This window comes from Myotis myotis, unplaced genomic scaffold (assembly GCF_014108235.1).
Source record: "Myotis myotis isolate mMyoMyo1 unplaced genomic scaffold, mMyoMyo1.p scaffold_m19_p_3, whole genome shotgun sequence".
NCBI lineage: Eukaryota > Metazoa > Chordata > Mammalia > Chiroptera > Vespertilionidae > Myotis > Myotis myotis.
In genome coordinates, this window is record NW_023416335.1 from 50273949 (window position 1) to 50299469 (window position 25521).

The 25521-nt window shown below is 37.8% G+C and overlaps 1 non-coding gene and 1 pseudogene across 1 annotated transcript; both read left to right on the forward strand.

Annotated features, from left to right (window-relative positions):
* The first annotated feature begins 331 nt into the window (after positions 1–331).
* LOC118649849 lies at positions 332–955 on the forward strand (annotated as a pseudogene).
* A 4578-nt stretch (positions 956–5533) lies between these two features.
* LOC118652384 lies at positions 5534–5662 on the forward strand. Its single transcript, XR_004966618.1, has one exon. It is a non-coding gene; the product is annotated as a small nucleolar RNA SNORA11 (small nucleolar RNA).
* Positions 5663–25521: the final 19859 nt, after the last annotated feature.

Below are 25521 nucleotides of genomic sequence, written 5' to 3' on the forward strand. Positions count from 1 at the left end.
ACAACCAAATGACTGGTCAGCAAGAGGGGCATTGAATTGAGCACCCCTCGGTCCATTCCCCCCCACGACCCACCCACTCTCCGATACCGGGGGAAGGAGGGTGAATGGTGTGGTGGGGACAGGTGAGCGGGTGGAAGGCAGACGCTTGGTCCCTCCCCCCACCCTCAGGCTTCAATGATTGGTGGCGCGGGGGGAAGTGGGGACTGGCAAAGGGGCAGAACATGGTCCTGATGGCAGGCTAGGTGGTCAGTCCGGAGTAGGTTTGGAGTGTGCTGGCGAAGGAAGAGGAAGATCGATTAGAAAACGGCATCACCACCGGCCTTGACCCGAAATGGCGCTGCTGGCCGAGCACCTGCTGAAGCCGCAGCCCGAGGACAAGCAGATGGAGACTGGGCCCTTCCTGGAGGTGGTGTCCCACCTGCCTTGCTTCTTCGATTGCCTTGGGTCCCCAGTGTTTATGCCCATCAAGGCAGACATAAGTGGTAACATCATAGAAATCAAAGCTGTGTACAACACCGACCCGGCCAAGTTCCGGACCCTGCAGAACATCCTGGAGGTGGAGAAGGAAATGTACGGAGCAGAGTGGCCCAAAGTGGAGGCCACGCTGGCCTGATGTGGCTGAAAAGGGGCCCCGCTTCATTCAGGTCTTCCTGCAGAGCATCTGCGATGGGAGCAGGATGAGAGCCACCCCAACCTCATTCGCGTCAATGCCACCAAGGCCTACGAGATGGTGCTCAAGAAGTACCACAGCTAGATGGTGCAGAAAACCTTCCAGGCAGCACTGTATGCCGCACCCTACAAGTCCGACTTCCTGAAGGCACTAGCCATGGGCCAGAACGTGATGGAGGAGTGCATGGAGAAGGTCCGCCTGTTCCTGGTCAACTACACGGCCAGTATCGAAGTCATCTATGAGATGTACACCAAGATGAACCCTGAGCTCAACTACAAGGTGTAGGCATGCCCAGCGTCCAGCACTCCCAGAAACAGACCAGCCAGAATCACTGTGAAGCAAGCTGGCAGGTCGCCTTGACCTGTGTCCCCCAGAGTGGCCCAAAATCTGGCTGGAGTTGCAGGGGACAGCCCTGGTTTCTGAAAAGTCATTTTCGGGGTCTATCCTAACAGCAATAAATAACCACCCTACTTCCGAATCACCTTTAATTTCAAGGCAGCACAGACCGACTGCCTTCATTTCAGTGTTATAAGCATCAGTTAATGGTGCTAATAAGTCAAGTCCTGGGGTTTTCCGTCCCCGTTCCCCCACGCGGTGCGTGACCCTGGGGGAGCCCTGTCATACACCTCATTTTAAAAATGAGGATCTGGTGCAGTGATGTTTCAGGTCGTGTAAGGACCACGAGGAGTCTGACTTGAAATTATACGGGATTTTTTTTTAAAGCAGACTGCTGTGTGCTCTCCTGTGGTTGCACAGCCCAGCGTCACAGTTGTCAGTATAGACCCCGCTCTTTCCTACTGTCTTTTTCCAGACAGTTTTTTATAGTGAAAACAAGCAGCAAGCCTTTGATGACCTTGACCAAGGGGACTTTATTTTAAAGCTATCAGGTATGAGTAACTGACCACAGATGACTGAATTTGCATTCTTCTGCATAAGTATTTTCTTCAGAGACAGCCTACCCCACCGAAGAAACTACCTATCATGTCTGTTCTCTCAGAGGGGAGACCATGAGCCCTCCCGATGCCAAGACCCAAGGAAACACCTCGCTGCCTTCTCCTGGCACTAACAAGAGCTGTATTTTGAAAGTGTTGGGGTGAATAGAGGGACCCCCAAAGAATTCATGTGTGTTAAAAACCTAACAAGGAACAAACAATTGGTGATTTTTATGCAAACACTAAATAATTCTTAATAAATAAATCTCTATTTTGGAATCACAAAAACAACAACAACAAACAAACAAAAAAACCTTTGGAGATAGTGAAGGGCAGTTTGTCCAGACTGTTGAGAGCTCAGAATTAGAATTTAATTGGGATAGAAGTCTTGCTAATAGCACCGATGCCTGAAATCTGAGCACTTTGCTTTTAGGTTTTCCGGTTCAAGTTTTTGGAGACTGCCTATTAAAACATTCCTGGTTGTTTAGCTTAGCTCTCTGTAAGGAATATGGAATAATGTTAAACACTTCATGTTCTCAAGAAGCTTACATTTTAAAATAAAAAATGAAGAAGAAATATAAATATTAAAAATAAAAAAAAGAAGAAGCTTGAGTTTTAGGGTTGAAATCAGGCAGGCAGGAGAGTGGTTAGGAGCCAGTAGTCCCAGATTGCAAGAGGGATGTCCATAAGATCGGGCCTAAACCGCAGTCAGACATCCCCCGAAAGGTCCCAGATTGTGAGAGGGTGCAGGCTGGGCTGAAGGACCCCCCCCCCTCCTGTGCACGAATTTCATGCACTGGGCCTCTAGTTTATATCATAACAGTCATACATCAAATGGTGCTACAGAAGAGAAAGTATATTGTGTATAGGCCTCATATAATTCAATAGCCATTTGTAATCATAAACTAATTGTGCTCCAAAAGGTAAAATCAACTTCAACAAAATATATCAATCTTCACTGATGTTCCCAAATAACTTGTGTGTGATCAACTTTGCAAATTATATATATATATGTAAATATACATATATATTTTAGTTAGTATTATTGCTGCTAATAGAACAACTAAAATATTCTCTATTAGATCCAATATACTTTCATTCACCTTCTAAGAAAATTTAAAATACATTAGTACATAACCGCCTCCATAAATCATCTATTATTTTTAGTGGTTGTAGACAATAGGCATGTATACAATTATATTAAAGGATTTGATAAATATAATTAAAAGCTGATTTAATTTATCTGATTTGAAACATGTTGATTCAAAATAAATGCATATCATTTGGGAAAGTTGAATAATTTGTGAATGCTCTATTAAGGTGTTAAATTCAGCCAGAATTTATTATATAATAAATTACCATATATGTCAGCTATCATATATTTCAGTTTCATTGGTAGCTTCTTACATACATGCATATTTCAACTAAATTAACATGTAAAAAATTTCCACCAATTAATTCTACCTGATCTTTTGGTGTTTTCCTTCTGCCAGTGATTTTCACATCATTTATCTATTTCCTCAATCTAAAAACTAGAGGTTACTCTCAAATGTACCTATGTGTTCCATCCATATAAGGTGTCACTCAGTTCTGACAAATCTCCTTTGATAGCTCTAAAAAATTTTCATTTATATGCTTCTCCACTAATAACATTTTAATCAGAATTATCCTCACCACTCCTTTAAATGACTGAAATCAATCAACAGACTTCAGCATCCATACTTCCTTTCTCCAACCCATTCTCATCTGTAGTTGAAATTAATTTTTGAAATGCAATTATGATCTTGTCACCTACCCCATTCCTTACATAGTTTACCATTATTTTATAAATATAATCCTAACTCCTTAACCTTAGTCTTAAAGCCCATTCATAATATTATTTTCCTTGTCTTTTTTTCCAGTCTTATTTGCATGTGCTTCTTTTGATTTCTACAAAATGTCATGGTACCTTTACCATGAGATATTACTGTGTTCACTCTGTCTGGAGTACTCTTTGCCTTCCTCTTCACTTTATTAAATCTGTCTGCTTCAAATGTCACTTTTGCAAGAAAACTTTTAATCAGCACCTACTACTGAGGCTAGTACTACACATATATCCATATATAATACTTATTAAGCTGTAGTTTTCCATTTAACTTCTGTTTTCTCTGTACCCTTACCTCAAAGGGAACACATAATAGGCCTGTTTTGTTTCTCATACCTCCTGGGACCTACCACTAGTGTTGGCACGTTAGAAACTCAAATACTTTTTGAATGGATGAGTGAAAGAATGAATGTGTACATTTGAGCTTGGGTGTATGTTTAAATAGTCCTATATATGTGTGTATGTGTGTGTTTGTGTGTGTGTGTGTGTGTGTGTGATTCCTTAGCACATAAACATTCAACAAACTCCCAACTCTGTGGATTACCAACATCTCATCCTTACAATTTGAAATAGCATAATAAATATATAACTTAACAGTTCATTTTTATAGTATTACTTAGATTTAAAAAAGAAATTGCATTTTTCTTAGTTAACCCTGTAATCATATGTAATATCTATAAAAATTTAATGAAAGGTCTATATAAGCAAAAACAGCTTCAGATGTATACATGAGTATTTAGCTTTTTATCTCCTTATTATAAACAGTGTCAAAAAAAGAAGCTCCAGAATTCAGAATTACTGATATTTCCCCAAAAAAATCTATGTAGAGAGAAAAATCATTGCAATATGAGAGAACTAATAAGAACTTATTTTCACTTTATCATGCAAATTAGATATCAACATTTTAAATCAAACTTATTCTCTGACAGGCAATACATACTAAATTGGAATATGTCAACTTCTTTGAAATATTTTAATTGGTTAGTTCCTCCTTCTGTTTCTCACTGGTATCAAAATATACTGAGGGAACACAATTGATAAATCAATTGTCAATGTTAGATAATTAGTTCCATTATTCCCAAATTTAACTATTAAAGTTTAATATATCCATTACAAAATCACAGAATTTTAAGAATACTAAGAAAATGGATTCCCATAAATATAGTGCTTAACTGAAAGTTATAATTAAATTTTTGAGAAATAACTCAAGACACTTGAAAAGGTACACGATGCTCTGGCTTTAAAAATGTTGATTATTGTTCACACATTTTATGCATTAAAAATTATAATAAATTATTTTAAAGTTGTTTTTATATAACATATATACAAATGATCTCTATATAAAGTATATCTTATTTTATAAATACAAACCTTTAATTAAGTACATTTTAGTGTATTATTAGACCAAAGGATTAATCACTTTGAAATAAAACACTAAGCAAATGAAAAATGAACTTTTTCCACAAAGTTACAGGAGGTATTTCTTTAGAATATAAATGGGGTGGTACTCTGTTATTGTGTATTTTTCTTTCATATATAATATTTAAACATTGATTTTCAATATATTCTTGTTTTCTTCAGTTCCTTGACTTCCATTTATAACTTGATCTTTCTTTATAAGCATTAAGAAGGTTACAAAGGATGGACTCTACTGTTACAGATACTGAATTCAAACCTTGCCTCTTTGTTCTGTTAGCCAAATGACCCTTGGTAATTTGTTAACTTCTCTGTTCTTCATTATTCTCATCTGTAAACTGCAATAAGTAATAGTACCTAGAGCTGTTAATAGTATTAAATAAATTAATAGAAGTAACAGTGCCTAGAATATAATGAACACCCAATTCGTAGCATTTATTGCTGTTTTTCCTTCATTACATTGTTAAGGGAAATATAATAAATAGGATAAGATAGAAGATATAATTAATCAATTTGCAAAATAAAAACCCTTTTAGCCAAGATTAGGCTGTTGCTCAATATTGAATACTCATTCTTCATTTGGCATAAAAATAATGAGTGCATAATCAACTAAGTTGATTAGTAGTATTAATGTTTTATAAAGTATGAATATGGGTGTGAAGAGAGCAGAGAGCCTGAAGAGTGGTTCCTCTGTGTATAACACACCCAAAAGCAACTTGGGCTTACTCTTTACAGGTGGCAGGGTACTATGGCCTTCCTGTAACATTACGCCCCATACGTGAAAAAAAAAAATTAAGTATGAATAAACCACAGATTTAATCTAAAAATACATTAGATATTAATGAATAGTAAAGAGCCATAGAATCTGACATTAAATAGAAAGAAAGCATGGGGAAGCAGTCAGAGTGCTACTTCTGAAATAAGTGCTTGTGGGCTAAGCATCCCAATTCTGTTACTCCTGAGTCATATACTGTTATTTTCTGTTTTGTCATTGTAAACTATAAATAAACAGAGTTGCCACTTCATATGTTAAGAAAGTATGTTTTGATATTAAGCACAAAAAATAATGTTCAAAATTGTTACAACTATTGCTATGTAAATGATGAAAACCACAAAACAGGTATCACCACAAGACCACAGACATATAATGGTTTTGATTTCCAAGTTGAAGTGTCTTTCAAATTCAAGAGCTTAACCTGTTTAATATAAATAGCTAAAACAAGCATAATAGATACAATAATTCAATTGTTAAATGTTCTTACCACAAAAGTAAAAGAAAACACACACAAAACATAGGGTTAGAAAAAAATATTTTGAAGTTTGGATATGTTTATATTGATTTGCATGATGGTTTTAGGGTATATGCATATCTCTAAACTCATTAAATTATATCACTCATGAAATTATAAACTCATCAGATAGCTCCACTTTTTCGTAATCAATTATACTTCAACTGTTTTAAAATAAGGGATCTAATTCTCTAATATTATTTTTAGGAGAAAGTTACATTAACACTGTTGTAAATTAGAATTTATAGGAAATGATTGAGAAACCAGTGTGAGCTGTTGGGTTTGTTGTCTCCAGAAACTGATGAATGAATTCACGAACAAATGGGGGGTAAGCAAAAGGGAAGCAAAGTTTATTACAGCAAAAGTAACAAAGTTCTTGGCTTGTGAGAGGTCTGGAAAAGGGTTGGCACAGAAGCTTACTAGTCTAGGGGTTTATATTTTCCTCTTGCCTTCTCTTGGCTCTTTCAAAAAAAAAAAAATATATACCAGCCAATCTCCTTTTTCCCTCATCTCTCTGCTTTTAGTTCCTGCTCTTGGGTTCAGGGAGAAAGGCAGCTCTAAGGTTAACTGGTACATTCTGCCTGTCTTGCTCACATCCTGACCATCTGGCTTATTTCCTCCTTTTCTACCATCTTCCCTCCCCAGAGTCCTTACCCTAAAATGCCTGATCCCACCTGACTCCTCATAATCTTTAAATGTTGAGACATAGTGATATTAACTTTGCTTTTCTAGAAATAATTTCCTATTATTTATAAAAGTAGGATCAAGTTTATGCTGATTATTGCTTTGAGACAAGTGCATTCCAGATAGATTATGGCATCCACACAGAGGAAACAGTCCCACATATACTGCCACTTATGAACTACTACATTTGTTGCTGTATGTTTGACCATTTGGGCCTATTATTCAACATAAAGACCTTCAGAACAACATTAAAATAGTTCCCCACAAAATTACCAATACATGCTGCTTCTGGGTCTTGTACCTATTTTGTTTAAGAAAATTTATCATCAAAATGAGGAACAACAACTAAATTCAGGCTAACAGGAAGAAATAATTTTATAAAACATAACAGCATTAGTCATAGCATTTCTGTGAAGGCAACATTTTTACCCAGCAGATGGAAAAAGTGAAGTAGAAAGAGAATAATTGTCTGGCCCATGCAGTCACTATCTGAAGAGGAAAGGAAACCGTGATCACCCAACTCACTAGTTCTCAAGGCCAATAAATTAAAAGGAAACTACTGAGTGCTTTCACTATTTGACATATCTACTTCAGCTAATTAGCACTAATTAGCACTATTCTTCCACATTGCAAGACTTAAGATATATCTGAACATTGCCAATTAGAAAATTATTTACTGCTTGGTATTATTTGAAGATATAGCTTCCAAGAAATTCAGGACAAAGTATTACTCTGCAAATTACTCATCTTCTTCTGTGGTTACCAATGAGCTATACATAAGAGGGAAAATAGCGAATAGAATAAAAATACTTTTCTACTCCCTCTCCAAGGACCTTTTATCTTCCAGTACTCAGCTCTGATAAAAGCCTGATTGGGGAGTGTGTGTGTGTGTGTGTGTGTGTGTGTGTGTGTGTGTGTGTGTGATTTTTACTTCAAGCTTAAGGAAAACCTTTTATCTACATACAGATATAAAATGTCCCAAGGGATAAGTTTGACAAAGTCAGGACACTTATCAGTGTGAGCAGACAGGTTTAGATCAACTCACCTACCCTGCTACATTGAGGAGGAGAGAAAAAGATTTACCAGACAGACTTTTTTAGACTCACTTCCCACATGGACTAAAAAAAGCAGGAAGCACAAGAGGAGATAAATTATTTGAGGATGAATTGTGCATTTAAATTTGAGAGTTATGCTACTTTAATAGTTTCATTAAAAAAAGAATCCATCAATATTCAAATCCTATTGTCTTAGGAGCCACTGAGATCATCCACACACTCAATGGATCACCTGAAATCAAAAGACTTGAAAAAATTGTTGTATCCTGATCATGGTTTATTACAGTAAAATAATACAAATTGAAATCATTAAAGAAAAGAGGTACAGGGGTGAAGTCCAGTAGAACCAAGTGCAAGCTTTCCAGTGTTCTCTCCCAGAGAAGTCACACAGATATGCTTAATTTTCCTACCAATTTTGTGCAGCAAAATTTATAAAGTACTGCCAACCAGGTAAGTTACCTGAGTTTTGTAGTCCATGTTTTTTTGTTGTTGTTGTTGTTTTGTTTTGTTTGTTTTTTTAGTTCAGCCATGAAATTTACTGAAATAAATTGCAATTTATATTTAAGCCTTCCTCTGGAAGTTGCACGTCATCAGTAGTCTCCAGAGTCCCAAAATAGTTGCATCGGATATACTGTTGCCTCTGTGGAGAGAAGTATTCTTGAGGCTCCCTACTCTACTATCTGCCCAGAATTCTTTATCCCATTATTTTTACTTCCTACCGATTTTACTTTCCCTGTTACATTGCAGTTATTTGTTGGCATGTTAGCAGCTGTTTGAAATGATGAATATATATCAAGAGGATTTTATTCTTTAGAGTTAATTTGCCCTGTTCATTTTTCTTTGTAATTATACTAGAGGCCAGATGCTTGAAATTTGTGCAATGGGCTCGGCCCCCGCAGCCCCGGCCGGCCCTCACAGCCCCTCACAGCCTCAGCCAGCCCTCACAGCCCTGGCTCTGTCTGGAAGGTCATCTGGACATTCGTCTGGACAGTCATTCTGCTGTTCAGTCTAATTAGCATATTAGCTATTTATTATATAGGAAAAGAGGCCCAGTGCATGAAATTTGTGCACCGAGTGGGGGTTGTCCCTCATCCCAGCCTGCACCCTCTCACAATCTGGGACCCCTTGGGTAGGGTCCTTAGGCCTGGCTGGTGATCAGGGCCTATTGGGGCTTTCCTCCCCCCGGCTGCCAGCAGCTGACCTCACCCTCGCCGCTGGCACTGCTTGCCATCTTTGAGGTGCTGCCCCCCTCCCTCACCACCAGTCACCACGCTCTGCAGGTGACAGGCATGGGGTGCGATTGCTTGGCTGGCCTGGTCCTCTCTCTGTGGGGCAATCCCTGGCTGGCCCCACACACCCACCACAGTGTCACTGGGCCTCCCTCTGTGGGGCGATTGATGGGGGTCTCCACGATAGATCATCCAGCAGAGGAAGGCCCCTCCCACCCAGCTGGGGCTCTGCAATCAATCGCTGTGCAGAGGATGGCCTGGGCTTCCCTCTTTGGGGTAATTGCACAGCCCCCGGCCCCCTGATCAATCGCCCTGCCGGGTGGTGGCTTGGGCCTCCCTCTTTGGGCAATCAATCGTGGAGCCCCCCCATCGATTGTCCCACAGAGGGTGGCCTGGGCCTTCCTCTGGGGCAATCATGGGGCGATGGCGAGGCCCCCTGACCAATCGCATTGCACCCGCCTTGGCTGGCCTGGCGCTAGTGCATGTCATAGCGTGGTCCTCCGGATGGTAGTTCTGCTGTTTGGTCGTTTGGTTGATTTGCATATTATGGTTTTATTATAGATTTTAAAAAATATGCATCTTATGCATGATGCTAGAGAGGCTGCTACAGTGTTTGAGGTTATTGAAGACAAACATATTAGAGTGATAAGCAGTGACACACCAAAGTGAAGGTGTCAGATAGTAACTCAAAAGCCAAAATAAAGTAAATAGAGACTGAGAAAAAAGCTATAACCAGCTTTAGAAACATCCAAAAAAAGAAAAGACCAAAATCAAGAAGTTGAGAATAATGTTTTTGCTCTTGCTGTTGAAAATGCTATCTTCTTCACACAAACATTCAATTAACAGCATGATGACAGCAGTTGAGGGGTATCTAAGTCTGGAAATAGAAACTGGAGTTTTGTGTGTTCAGTTTAATAAACGCTTCAGAGTTTTTAAATAATATTTCAAAGATAAGATAGTGAACAGAAAAATCAAATTATGCAAACAGACTTACTTTCAATTTTGAATATTTTTCCTGTTATTTTTTTCTACTTGAAAAATTTCAATGTATCTCAATAATCATTTTCACACATGGAGAAGAAATAATTAAGTATTTTATAAAGAGAAAAGTAATAGTATATTATTATAGTTAACATATTTGATAAACATTTACCTTGAAGCTTAAAACATGAAACTTTTGTCATAGTTAAGTGGTACAGCCAAGGACATAATATGAAATTTTAAATAAGAAACATTTATGCATATATTATATACAGGGTGAGGCAAAAGTAGGTTTATAGTTGTTCCTATTGAGAATAATACAATAGAGAATAAATAATAAGACAATAATAAGCTGTGTTTCATGTACTTAAAAGTGTAAACCCACTTTTGCCCCACCCTGCATATAATTACCATTTAATCTGAAGGTTTGCTCACATATTCTTAGTGAATAATCTGAACTATAGGACACATGCGTTTTACAGACTGATAGACCTTTGTTAATATCTTACTTCTAATACTAATAAATGTTTGACATTTGATAATCACTGATGTTTTAATCTTCTGTGTTCTCTCTGAAGAATAGGAGGAAATAATGTCAATTTTTCAAAGTTGCTATAAGGATAAAAATAGTTTATCTATTAAAGTACCCAGCTTATAGGAGGTTCTAAAAAACTGTTAGATGTGATAGTAGAACATTTACTGATCATATGCTATGTACTAAGGACTGTTCTAAGTGATTCACAGAAATTGACTCAATCATCACAATAACCTGCAACTTCTGATACTTCAGTGCATTCTGAATAAAAACCATCAATTCTTGCACAAAACCAAGGCTGTTCAGATTCTTCAGTCATCTAATCAATAATCATTTAATTAGACCTTAGCAAGGGAGGCAGAATAGGTTCTGGAGCCAGTATGCCTCAATTCAAATTCTGGTATTGATACTCATTCAATGAAGGAGCTTAAGCAATTATATTGAACCTCTACTTGTCTCATATATTATGTGTAATGGAATGATGAGCTAATGTAGTTACACTTCCTCCACATTTCCTGATGCATTGTAGGTACTTAATAAGTGGTACTGATTGCTGTAATTATTATTATCAGTAGATGCTGGGACCTGAGTTCATTTAGCAGCCTATTAACATAAGGGTCTCCAATGTGGTAGGGCAAGGTAAGTATATTAGCAAATAAAAATACAGTAAGATGTTATGGAAAAGGACATATGAGATATGAGAGATAAAGGTAAGAGAATGGAAAGTTACTGAAAGCGTTTTGTTAGAAGATATCATCAACATGTTAGAGGCAAGAAAATTTAGAGTTTGACAGAATCAGAATGACTGGAGAAATTTACATAGTTTGGAATAGCAAAATAAGAAGGACTTTTGCCAAGATATGAAAAGGTAGAAACCGGCAAAGGCTAGATTATAGGAATCTCTGTGGGATATGTTTAAGATTGTATCCTTCTAGGCATTTATGTGCCATTGTTGTGTTTTTAAGTAAGAGATTACCTAACCCATATTTATGTTTTTAAAAATGTATGTCTTGAGGTTGGGAGATATATTTCTAGAGAGGTGCATGGCAGAAAACTAATAATAGAGGCAGGAAAAAAGCTTGGCTGAGCAAGAGAAAAGGACCTGGAATTTCCCATACTTTTAAAATGCTGTGGAAGTAGAGTCAAAGTGCTCGGTCAACATTGGTGGTCGTGTGACAGGAGGAGTTCTCTAAAATGAACACAAACTTTCTGGAGCTGCTGGATGAGAGCAGGTTGTACCATGCACTGCCTCGGTGATTTATGAGAAGCTGGTGAGACCATAAGCTAGTTGCAAGTAGCTGTGTGCCCATAGCTCAGGGAAGAAGGCTGACCTGTAAACACAGGCTTGTGAGTCATCTGCAAAAAGGATGCAGTGTCTTTGGGTGTAGATGAGAAGAAAGGGAAGAAAATTTATAATTGTGAGGTGTGAGATGCTGCTAAAATGCCATTGAAAGTTTATCTGAACCTAAATATTTTGAATGAAGAGTTCCTTCTCTTTTACTTTTCTATTGTACCTTTCTTAAATATACCTGGTCTATGAAAATACAGCTCTTTTGCCCTGACCGGTTGGCTCAGTGGATAGAGTGTCAACCCGTGAACTCAAGAGTCCCAGGTTCGATTCCGGTCAAGGGCATATTCCTTGGTTGAGGGCACATCCCCAGTAGGGAGTGTGCAGGAGCCAGCTGATCGATGTTTCTCTCTCATCAATGTTTCTAATTCTCTATCCCTCTCCCTTCCTCTCTGTAAAAAAAAAATCAATAAAATATATTTTTTGTTAAAAAAGAAAGGAAATACAGCTCTTTGGAAAAATAAATGGAAAACTTTTTCTTTGATTTGCCACTGGTACTTTACATTTTTGGTTTTAAATATGAACTTTATAAAGTGTTTTCATTGTCTCATTAACATTGCCTTGAAAATGAGATACACTTTCCTAATATAATCTCTAAGTACATTTTTAACAGTTAGGTGTATCTGAAGAGCAAATGTTACAGAACTGACCCAATATGCTTGATTTGGACCTCAGATTGAGAGTCTTAATTATTGGAATTAACAAACTAATTCAGAAGAAAATTTGGAAAGATTTGAATCTAGAATGAATCACATGCAAAAAAGTGATGAATATCAGTCTGCTTTCTTTCATTTTAAAACCAATTTAAATAAAAGATGCTGAGGTTAGGTCTATTTTCCTATACAGAATGATGAACTATTTTGGGAAAACTTCTCATGACTAAGTCATATTTTTATTGCATTCATGTTCACAATTCCTAGGGCATTCATCACCTTTGCATATGCAGCAGTAAAGTTAATGTTTCCAGATCCTGAATGTATTAATCTGCTGTAGGATACAAAATGATTCCCAACACAGAAATTGTTTTCAAACCCAAACAAGCATCTTCAAATTCCATGAATATTACCATTATGATAGTTTTCCCATCACCTATTACTTGTGAAGCACCCACTATGTGCCAGGCACAGTACAATGTGTGCATAATTATGTTATCACATTTCTTTTCCATATCATACAGTGCAAGAGGTGAAACTAAGTTGCTTAGGGTTCCCATTTAGTAAGAAGAGCCAGACCAAAATATAAGCCCTATTTTCAAAGTAAAAACTTTTTCCATAATGCCTTTATATACTTCAAACTTATTTTAAATAAACCTAATCTTTCTCAGTAAACTAAATTAAAGACACTGCTAGCCATTCAATTATGACCCAGAAATCTGAGGCATCCTAGAAACTTGCTTTTCTCCATACTCTCAAATCCACTTTATGAACAAATTATGATATTTTACCTTCTTAGCTACTCCAAAACATGCCCCCTGTTTTCCATACCTGCTGTTTTAGGGCTAGAATAGGGTCCTTATGTCTTGTTTATTTTATGATTATTATCATCTAATTGTTTTCTCTCACTCCAATAGGACACTAATTCACTCCATCTTCAAAGTTAAATTAAAAGAGTCTTATTTAAAAAATACCATTTCATGTCTTAAAATCATGTTATCATGTTATCTTTAAGCTATCTATTCTGATAACCAAGTGATTTCTTCCATGCACCCCCACTCACACCTTACTATGCTGTTTTGGGCCCCTATTTTTGTGAACAAACTAAGTGCCTATAATGTATATCTCTTCTGGACATCAGTCTGCCACACTCATACTTTTGCTACTAGAAATAAAGCTTCCTATGTGTCTTTTTTTAAAATATATTTTATTGATTTTTTACAGAGAGGAAGGGAGAGAGATAGAGAGTCAGAAACATCGATGAGAGAGAAACATCAACCAGCCGCCTCCTGCACATCCCCCACCGGTGATGTGCCCGCAACCCAGGTACATGCCCTTGACCGGAATCGAACCTGGGACCTTTTAGTCCGCAGGCCGACGCTCTATCCACTGAGCGAAACCGGTTTCGGCACCTATGTGTCTTTTATTGTATTTTTATTTTCTCCATGATCCTACATGATGAAAAGTGTTGATATGAAAATAAGGGAAGAAAAGACATTCTACCTCTGGATTACTTGACTCTATAGGTGAACTACACATGTAAGTATTGTGTAAGTAGCTGAAATTCCATGTGGAATTCTGCATTTTGGCATGTTAACTGATATATTTTTATACATAAAATTTGTGCAAGTAATACTCCAGCTTTCCATCCATTGACTCAGAATATTTATTATTTCAAACTATAGGCCTGTTGCATAAAATTTGTGCACTGGTGGTGGGGGGGGAAGGAGGGTTCCTCAGACTGGCCTGTGCCCTCTCGCAGTCCGGGACCCCTCAGGGGATGTCTGTCTGCCGGCTTAGGCCCGATTCACCTGGAGATCGGTCCTAAACCAGCAGTCAGACATCCCTCTCACAGTCCGGGGCTCTCTCAGTCCAGGACCCCTCACTCCTTACCGCCCGCCTGCAGCAGAGGTGGGAGAGGCTCTGGCTCACCAGCCATGAACACGGCTTCTGGGTGAGTGGTGCTCCCGCTGTGAGAGAGCACTGACCACCAGGGGGCAGCTCCTGCATTGAGCATCTGCCCCCTGGTGGCCAGTGCACTTCATAGCAGCCAGTCGTTTCGCTGGTCATTCTGCCATTCGGTCGATTTGCATATTAATGTTTTATTATATAGGATGGGAAAGCAGTCAAGGAATCTGATGGTGCCAAGGAGCATGTGGCCTACCATGCCAGAATGTCTAAAGAGAAGTCAGATAGGATAAAGACCATTTGATTTGGGAAACTGTTTGTTGGTGGTGAGTTTGAGGGAGTGTTACCTGTAGAGTAATTTTTGGGAAGCAAGAACACAACAGATGGAAGAGAAGTAATGAAAGATTAGTTAGTCTAAACACTTTTGTGTATGTGTGTTTGGTATAAATATGTTAGAAAAGGAAGAAAGATTAAAAAAGTGTAAAGGAACTAATTTATTTTTTTACTAAAAATTATTGAAAAGACGTTATAATAAAGGAAAAACTAGTACAGAGGCTATTAGAATCTAATTTAATTCAGAAAAGCCATTTCTTAAGCAAAAAAGCAGAAGCGGCAAGAGCAGCCTTCTTTCTGGTAAATGTGGCCATGTGAGCAACTTCTGGTTAAGGAGTGAAAATAATCCAAAGTGGGACATCGAGGATGTTTCCTTAAAAAAGCAAGGCCATAATCATCTCCCACTTTCCTGCAATAGACTGAGGTTCTGTGGCAAAATATACACCTTTGTATTTCACCTATACACATATACCCTTCTTTCAACAGAGAACCCACTTACAATATTAATGGAACCAAAGGGATCATTTCTCCAAATCTCCCTCAGAACAAACTTCATAAACCTGGGTGCCATGCAATCCTCCCTATGAAGTATAGACATGGAATGTGTGACACCCAGAGATCAGCAACTAATAAACTAAAAACTATCTACCCTCATATATCCGATACATCAATTTAGACAAGAAAAATAATAATTATAATAAAAACTTTCATTTGGAAACAAAGATTTTGAAATTCACCAGTGATTGTGGTTCAAAGAGGGATAAGATCCTGCTGAGCAGGGATGTAGCATCAGAGTGAGGTACTTAGCCTGTCTAGCAGTCGGATTAGGCTCTCTGAAGGATTGCCTTCTCTCTGAAAAAGGACTCTCCTGTCTTTTGTTTTCTGGCTTTGCCTTCCTGGAAGTTATTTCTTGACCATTGTTCTCTGTGGTCACATCTGAAGTAGAGTTCCTAATGTATATGCTTCCTGGAGATACAGGTTTGGATAGTCTAGGCATTGCTTTTAGAGTTCTGCCAATTCCATACATGTCTCTTTGACAATGTAATTTCGTTGATACCTCAAAAACTCAAGAGTTCCTTTTTCCTGGCTCCAATCAATTCCATGGTAAAATTACCATCATCAAAGACTTGAAGCCCAAATACTCTCATCTTTTAAATGTTATATCTGTGCTCTTTTCACCATCATTCTCTTCAAATGGATGGCAGCTTTCATAAAGCAAGCACAAACCCAACAGCAAAATACAACTGTGCCTACAGTCTTGACTTCTGCTTAGGCGCAGCTCTTCAGCCACTTTTCCTTACTGCTTCAGTACTTTAGGGTTTAGCTGTAATTGTCTGCTATGATCCAAATCATGTAACTTTTGGGCAACCTGGGTTGCAGTTGTCACCACTTTTGTAGCTGTGTACTCTTCCATCTCTGCTTAAGACAAAATATCCCTAGTTTTTGTGTGTGTTTTTATAATGCCTCTATTTGTGATTTTTCTGAAAGGTACAGGAAACAGCCTTAACATGCCACTATTATAATTTTTTTTAAAATTTCCCTAACAGGCTAAGCACATGGTCTGCCTTCCAACTTACAGCAGGAAACAATTTGATTGACTATTCTGCCACTTCATAGTGTGCAGTAGATATTTCCTAGCCATCAATCCCTGAGTCCTTGACATCTACCTCCTGCTTTCCCCCACCAAGCCAAGACATTTTTTTTTTCTGGCTTTTTGTTGTGATATTTATTTATTCATTTATTTTTTTGGATGAAACTTGAATGGGCATATACTAGTAGATCAAGTAGGGAAGCTGTTAAAATGCAAATTCTGCATCATAAGGCCTGGTGTGTGGCCTGATATCTATTATGTCTAACAAACTCCCAGCTGCTAGAACAGAATCACACTTCGATTAACAAGATTAGTGTGCCTAGCTACTTCTGTGTACTAATTAGTATCTTTATCAGTATTCCCAATTTAAGATAGCCAAATTTACTCTGACTAGTTTAAATAAAAGGGAATACATGGCTGTAGCACATTCCCAGGATGTTCTGGAGGGTTGAATCAGCATACAATAGTCTGAAACTCTGAGAAAAAAATATTCAAGCCATTCATAGGACTTGGCCATTGAAGGAGTTGCTGCCTTTACCAAGATCAAGCAGAATGTTAAATTTGCCACAATAAACACTGCTTCCAAACTTGCACCTCTTCAAAAATTAGGAAGGTTCTCCCGTAGCTCCTGGCTTTTAAACAACATTGTGTCTACCAAATTCCATTTTGCTGTTATGGATTTTCCACTCCCTATGCCTCTCAGTGAAAAACTAATGAGGAATACAAGTTCCATGAGAGTGCATCTGATTGCAAAATCTAAATATCTCATCCCCCTAAATAACTACAGCCTTAATCACACAAAAAATTTTTTTTTAAATATAGTTTTTACCTTCCTACTTTCTTCCTACCAGGAGATTGGTATGAACTTGTGATCTATAGTTCACAGCATTCAACTATCACAGTTCAGTTTTCCAAGAGATAGATGATATTATATAAGTGCTTCAATGGCTAAGATAAGAAAGAAAGAAATGAGAAAAGTTTAAGTAGATTGATATGCAGATATTTCATGAGTCAATACAGAAGAATAGGTAGTTTTTAAAGTCAAACTGAGACACTTGTAATTATAAGCCAAAAGGGGGGAAGAGAGAGAGACATTGAGGAACAATTAAATATTTTAATAAAAGAAACTATTTAATCCAAAAGGAGTAGTAAATACACTTTTTATCTAAATATACCAGCATAAAGGATTTTTCTTCTGTGACAGCATATTGCCTGTTAAAGTTTTATAACTGTATATTAGTAATTCAATCTCTAGATTTATAATTTTTATAAGTTTGGTTTAAATAAATGATCTAGATTCAAATCTTATTAACGCTAAAAATATTAAATTGATTTATTTCACATACCTAACATTAACAACCAACATTTGTATGGCTTTACCCAGAGAAGGGGAGCTATGAAAAGATAATAGTTTGTTTTATGGTAGTTATTCACCAACATATGCCATTAGGTTTGTTGCCCAAAAAGATAATATACACAGAACAGAAATATATCCTAAAATTTAACATTTTAGTGTTTTGTTCTAATTTCTCTCTCTTTTATTTTGTTTTTGTCTTGGATTTTACAAATATACATTGCTTCATTTGATTAAGGAGATATCATTGAAACTGTAGTGAAACCCAACAAACTGTTAATTGCTCTGATTTGCTACTGATTAACACATTTATCAAATAATATAGTTGATGAAAATTTGGACACCAGTTTTGAGATTTAAACATTTTATAAATTCCCTTATGTCATAGTCATATTTTATTTTTATAGAACCAGCTGCATACTGTTTACTACCTAAGCTGAACTGTTAGGCTTGTGCATATTTTACTGATTAAAATGAATATATTAGCAGTTACATTTGCATACTCTGATTGCCCTGAATATTGGACAAGTATATATGTTGCTAAGTACCAAAAATGTCTAAATAGTTACTTCTATTAAGGATATTTAAAACCCATGACATGAAATTAACTAGCCAAGAAGATTAGGTGAGATTTCTGGTTACTGTTCTCTTAATCTGTTACTAATATGAAAGATTTCTTTGTTAACTCTTTGAATGAAATTATTGGTCACTTTGAAATAAAACTATTCTTTTGATTATCTGGTGTTTTTATTCTATGATGAGTGCCTGATTGCTTATAATGAAAAACAAAAGAAGAAAAAATTAGCAATACATGTTTTTTGTGTGATATATATAAAAGCCTAAGTGACCGTTCGACTGTTCAGCTGTTCAACCAGTAGCTATGATGTGCACTGACCACCAGGGGGCAGACACTCCAACTGGTAGGTTAGCTTGCTGCTGAGGTCTGGATGATCAGGACTGGGTGAGACGGGCCAGACACACCCTGAAGCCCTTCTATAGTCCCTCCCTGGCCCCGATTGTGCACCAGTGGGGTCCATTGGTCTGGCCTGTGTCCTCTCGCAATTCGGAACCCCTCAGGGGATGTCAGACTGCTGGCTTTGGCCCGGTCCCCACAGGCCAGACCGAGGGACCCCACCAGTGCACGAATGGAAATACTACTAATTGGGTCTCTACATGTGCCAAGTGACTAAAAATATGTTTTCCTTTAATTTTTTTCAGTGGCTACCATCAATTCACAGATAAGAAGGCAAACTCAGAGATGTTTAAGTAACTAGAGGTTACACACCATGTAAGTAGTAAAGTTTGGACTCTACTCTGGAACCATCCAATTTCACATCTTCTAGTTTCTACTATATCATGTATTCCCCTGGCTAACAGAGTCTTTTTAAAGTGTCAAATCTTGGTCACTTGCCAGATTTATGTGATTGAACAGATCACTTATGACTGTGTCTATTTCTGAAATTAAGATACCTTTCACACTTCACTTAGTTTTAGAACAAATTTAGGCTTTTTGAAAATTTCAAAGCACTCTGTTATTTTAAAGTATTGGATATATTTACTAGTCAGTTGTGTTCTATCATAATATAAAAACATATTTTTAGAGAGAAAATACCTATTAAAAAAGAGCAGAATTTATTGTGTTCCATAGGACTCACTGTATAATTTAAGAATAGGGAAGCACCCTGTCCCTGAGGCTAAGTTTGTTGGAATGGCATCCAGTACAACAAAGGGTTGTGGGTTCCAATCTGGTCAGGGCACATAACTAGGTTGTGGGTTGGATTTCGCTTGGGGTGCATAGGGGAGACAACAGATTGATGCTTCTCTCTCACATCAATGTCTCTCTCTCTCTCTCTCTCTCTCTCTCTCTCTCTCTCTCTCCCTCCCTTCCTCTCTCTGAAATCAATTAAAAAAAAGAAAACATAGGAAAGTAACAATTTGCTTGCAGCATGATGTTCCCATATTTGCCACAATCCAGGGCCTCATTGCCTTCTCTCATGCTGTTTTCTTTATTTTTGGAAGGCCCTTTCTCCCTATGCCTTGTAAATTCCAATTATTCTCTGTTTATGCCTCCCTACCTCTGGATCAATTCTTAACCTGCCTTACATCCTGCTCCTGAAGCTATGTGTGCATATCCCACTTATAAAACTATCACGTGACTGCTATTCTGTCTGTAACTCTTGCCAGTCTGAGCAACTCTGACATAGTAAATGCTCCAAAATATTATTTGAGTGAGAGTGTTACTATTTCTATGGTAATGTAGTTACCATTAGGTTGTGTTTATTCTTTCTTCCTTTTTCTTTTATCTGACTTATTTTTTAAAATTTTATTTATTTTATTTTATTTTATTTATTTTTATTTATTTGTTAAAAGTACTACAGATGTCCCCCTTTTCCCGCTCATTGAGCCTCTCCATCCCGCTCCACCCTTGCAACCCCTGCCCGGGCCTTCAATGCACTATTGTCTGTGTCCATGCATTATGCACATATGCCTGTGAGCTCTTTGGTTAATCTTCCCCCCCCACACACACACTCATACCCTCTGAAATTCTTAGAGTTTATCCTTAATACTTTTATTGTAGCAAAAAATAAAAAAACAACAACACAAAAGGCATAACATGAGATCTATTGTCTTAGCAAAATTTTAAGTGTTGAGCATAGTATCCTATCTAATAAAAGAGAAACATGGTAATTGGCGTAAGACCGCTACCCTTCCCATTGGCTAATCAGCGTGATATGCAAATTAACTGCCAGCCAAGATGGCCGTCGGCAGCCAGGCAGCTTGAAACTAACAAGAGGCTTGCTTGCTTCATTTACGGAGGAAACCAATGTTCCCCGCCTGCTTTGCCGGCCTATGAGCCTGCAGTTTAAAAAACATTGTAACAAATATAGAAGCTAAACAAAACCCTAGAAACCTGCTTTCAGCTAGCCTGGGATCTCAGACCTGGAGTTATACAGTGTTTCGATTATAGAACCGAAACAAACCAGATACCTTCTTTCAGCAGCAGAAGCCTCAGAGCTGGAGCTAGATCTAAAGCTGGCCCAGAATTAAAAAAAAAAAAGAAAAAACGGAGCAGTTGGGAGCTTCAGTCGGCCTGAAAACAGCCTTCAGCCCCTCACCCAGACTGGCCAGGCACCCTAGTGGGGACCCCCACCCTGAAGGGTGTTTGACCAGCTGCAAACAGCCATCATCCCCTCACCCAGGATGGCCAGGCACCCCAGTGGGAAACCCCACCCTGATCCAGGACACCCTTCAGGGCAAACCAGCTAGCCCCACCCATGCACCAGGCCTCTATCCTATATAGTAAAAGGGTAATATGGCTCCCAGCACCGGGATCAATGGAGCCGAGAGGCCTCCTGGCACCTGGATCAGCGTGACAGGGGACAGCGCCCAAACCCCCTGATCGCCCTGCGGCTCTGTGTGTGACAGGGGGTGGGGCCACAACCCCCTGATCAGCCCTTCTCTGTGCCTGATAGGGGGGAGCTCCCCAACCCCCTGATCGCCCTGCAGCTCTGTGTGTGACAGAGTGTGGCGCCCCCAACCCCCCCCCCCCCACGGGCCCTGCTCTGTGTGTGACGGGGTAGAGCCATAACCTCCCCATCGGCCCTGCCCTGAGTGTGACAGTGGCGGCATCCCAACCCCTTGATCGGCCCTGCTCTGTGGGTGATAGAGGGTGGTGCCCCAACCCCCTGATCCGCCCTGCCCTGAGTGTGACAGGGGGTGATGCCCCAACTCCCCTATCGGCCCTACTCTGTGAGTGACTGGGGGGAGCTCCTCAACCCCCTGATCGGCCCTGCTCTGTGCATGACAGGAGGGAGCTCCCCAACCCCCCTGATGGGCCCTGCTCTGTGCGTGACAAGGGTTTGCGCCACAACCTCCCCATCGACCCTGCCTTGAGTGTGACGGGGCAGTGCCCCAACCCCCAATCGGCCCTACCCTGAGCGTGACTGAGGGTGGCATCGCAACCTCCCAATCTGCCCTGCTCTGTGCATGACAGGGGTGGTGCCCCAACTCCCCAATTGGCCCTGCTCTGAGCTCGACCAGGGGCTGCACCTAGGGATTGGGCCTGCCCTCTGCCACCCGGGAGCAGGCCTAAGCCAGCAGGTCGTTATCTCCTGAGGGGTCCCAGACTGCAAAAGGGCACAGGACGGGCTGAGGGACCCCTCCTCCCCCCCAAGTGCACAAATTTTTGTGCACCGGGCCTCTAGTTTTTAACTATAAGTACAATGTTGTAGAACAGATCTCTAGAACTTTTCATTATGCATAACTGAAAACTTATATCCTAAGAAAACTGAGGAGAATGATTTATGAGTAAGGTAATTGAGTATAATACTGGATGACTCAAGTTTATTTATTTTTTCTTTGGAGAAACACTTTGCTATAATATTATCCAATATCATAACTGAGTGAATGTATATCACAAATTATTATATATATATATATATATATATATATATATATGCTCATATACACCTATAATAATAAAATAGATAATTCATACCTACTGTCCCTTATCTATTTCATACATGATATGTATAAATTATCTATTTCATATCCATAGGAAAGATACAATGTATAGTATGTTGACAATGATAAAATGTATTTGGGAGGTAAGAAAGTAGAAGATTAAAAAATCACAAAAACATAATTAAAAAATGCATTTGTTTTATAATGATAAAACAATTTTATTTTATAAGTTAATTTAATTAATGCTATAATTATAAAATAATTCCATTTTACAAAATAGTCAATATAAGGCATGTTATGAATTTGGCACTGAAAATTCCTTCTAAAATTTACTTTAACTTCAAATGTAAGGCAATAAGATTAGAACATTGGAAAATCTATAGTTAAACATTCAACGTCTGTCAGTAATGACTAAAGCATGATTAATAAATTGTACTATATTTAGAGCTCGATTATTAAGGCAGGCAACCTAATCAGAAAAATTTAACTGCACAACCTGTAATGCAGTTTAAAACTCAGGAAGTGTAACTTCAAAGTGTTCAACTGTATCTGTGGAATTGGCAGTTGAATCACCAAATGTGCAATGCAATTAGTTGAATATGAAAACCCCACAATTATAATATGAAAATGAATCAGCAAAGCTTCCTGGTGATTGCTAAATACCTGACTACTTCCTCAGTAACTATAGTTCTTGAGTAATTCCCTAAATAAATATGGAAATTAAGTTAATGAAATGAAATAGTGAATATGAGGTAGTCTTTGATAAACTTGGTAAAATCCATATAACTTGAAAGTAACTGAATAATTTTCTTTTACTTAGGTCCAGTGGGTTTCAGGACCAACTGATATTTACTGCATAAATACATATGCACTATTTACTTATTCTGTTAAACTTTTTTTCTTATTAAATGTCTCCCACCAGAAACTAATTCAAACGTGAAAGATCCTTCATCTAGAAGAAATAACCCAGAGGATGCAATATTTACATTCTTCATCTCAATGGAGTGATTAACTATCAGGTGTAATTTACATTAAAAACAACAACACAATATAAATGTTATAAGACCTTCCTCTATGAAGAACAAACCATTTGACTTGTTATAGAGATTCAAGAAGATAGGATCCCTGAAGATAGGAAATCATGGACATAAAAAGTTCCATTAGTGTGGAAGTTTGGAAGAACATAACATAATTTCTGAAATTTTAGATAGGAAATTTAGAGGAGCTACATTTTTGGATATGTACAAATTTTAAAATCTATATATTATGGCCAATGTTTTCTTTCACTTCAAAAATTTAGGTTTGCAAGTTCAATTTCTGCACTTGAAGAAAATGTTTCCAATATATTTTATCTTCAGATTATGTAGCTATTAGGTATCAGTGTTCTCTCAAATGACATTCCATGTCCTAAAAACAAACAAACAAAAAAACCAATAAAATCACTTTAATATGACCAAGTTATAGATAAGTACACCTTTAACTGTTTTTAATCTAACATTTTGAAATAATTTTTTGATGTTATTGTCACAAACTATATTTTAAAAGTTCTTATACAGAATGGAAATTTGGAATCAGGAAGACTTTTAGGTCTTCTCCCTAAATCTTTAGACTGGTGGTAACAAATTTAAATTTCTATTGGATGCAGACAGTTCACATAAAAGAGTAAGATTTGAAGACACCATGAGAACTAATGAGGTTTCTGAAAAATTATAGATCTACACAGGAGGGTGAGGGCATGAGCAGGGGTGGGGGCAATGGGAGGGATAAGGACACATATGTAATACCTTAATCAATAAAGAAAAAAAAATTATTACACAAAAAATTATACATCTACTCAAAAGGGACAAATGACCCTACTCCAGCTGAATGTTGCATTCATTTTAATAGAACAAGTAAATCCGGTGCTACTATTTTTGAAGAGAAACCAGAAAACCTTGGTTTTCTTTTTAATTTTGAAATCACAAATTGTGTAAGTATGACCTACTTTCTAAAAAAGTAACCATACAGTTCAAATACAATGCATCTACTGTCTATCATTTTACAAACTTTTCTCTAAATGGAACTCTATTTTAGATGTCTTCTGTTGATGAAGTTACAGAGATGGGGCATTGATTACTTTCTGAAGCAGTTCCCTTAATAAATGGTCAACTCTGTTAGAAGCTTTTCCTTATTAAGAACTAGGAATTCTAAAGTAGAAGATGTTTTATTCACCCTTTAATTTAATTTAATTTTTTTTAGTGGGGTTAATTTATTTTAATTTTATGTGCAAGCATGTGAGTACTTTTTTTATTTTTATTTTTTTTCTCTTTCATATTTTTTATTGTTTTATTGCTTAAAGTATTACAAACGGTATTACATATTATGTGTCCTTTTTTTTTTTTTCCCCTCCCTTGACAATCCCCTGGCTCCCCTACCCCCCAGTGTCTTATGTCATTGGTTATGCTTAGATGCATGCATACAAGTCCTTTGGTTGATCTCTTACCCCCCCTCCCTCCTGCCAACCAACCCTCCCTGGCCTTCCCGCTGCAGTTTGACAATCAGTTTTTAATTTTAAATGGAAGAACAGATATCCAGGAAGTTAATATCATGCAACTCTTCAATAAGATATCCAGAGAAGAAGGCAACTGAAATGCACTAAATACCTACCTTGTGTGAAATCTCATCATGGGCGGCCTGATATTTGTGATAATATTTAATCTTCAAAAATTCTTGTGATGCAGATACTCTTAGCCATATTTTTCAAATGAATAAAGAGCTTCAAGTCAATTGCCCATTATTGCACAGTTACTAAGTAGCAGACTAGTGACTGGAACCATGTCCCTTAATTCCCATGCTAACTTTTTTCATATTATGCTACTGTTTGTTGCATTTTAAAAAGGTAATGAATGAATGATTCCTAACCTAAGAGGATTTAATTTTTAAAGATTATATATTATCACAAATATCAGGCCGCCCATGATGAGATTCCGCACAAGGTAGGTGAGGAATGAAAACTTTTTTTTGAAAAACCTTAAGATTAGGGATCTTCCTATTATTTCCCCTTCAGTATCATATTGATTGTTCCTCATACTAATAGTAGAACTGATTCGATGTTGTAAATTGTAGAGGGCTTTTGTGTATTTCAATCATTATCTGAGAGAGGGTTGTAGTACTCAGAAGAGAGTTTAGATAGTGATCTTTGGTTAAACCTGAAGAGATATTACTACTGTTTCCTG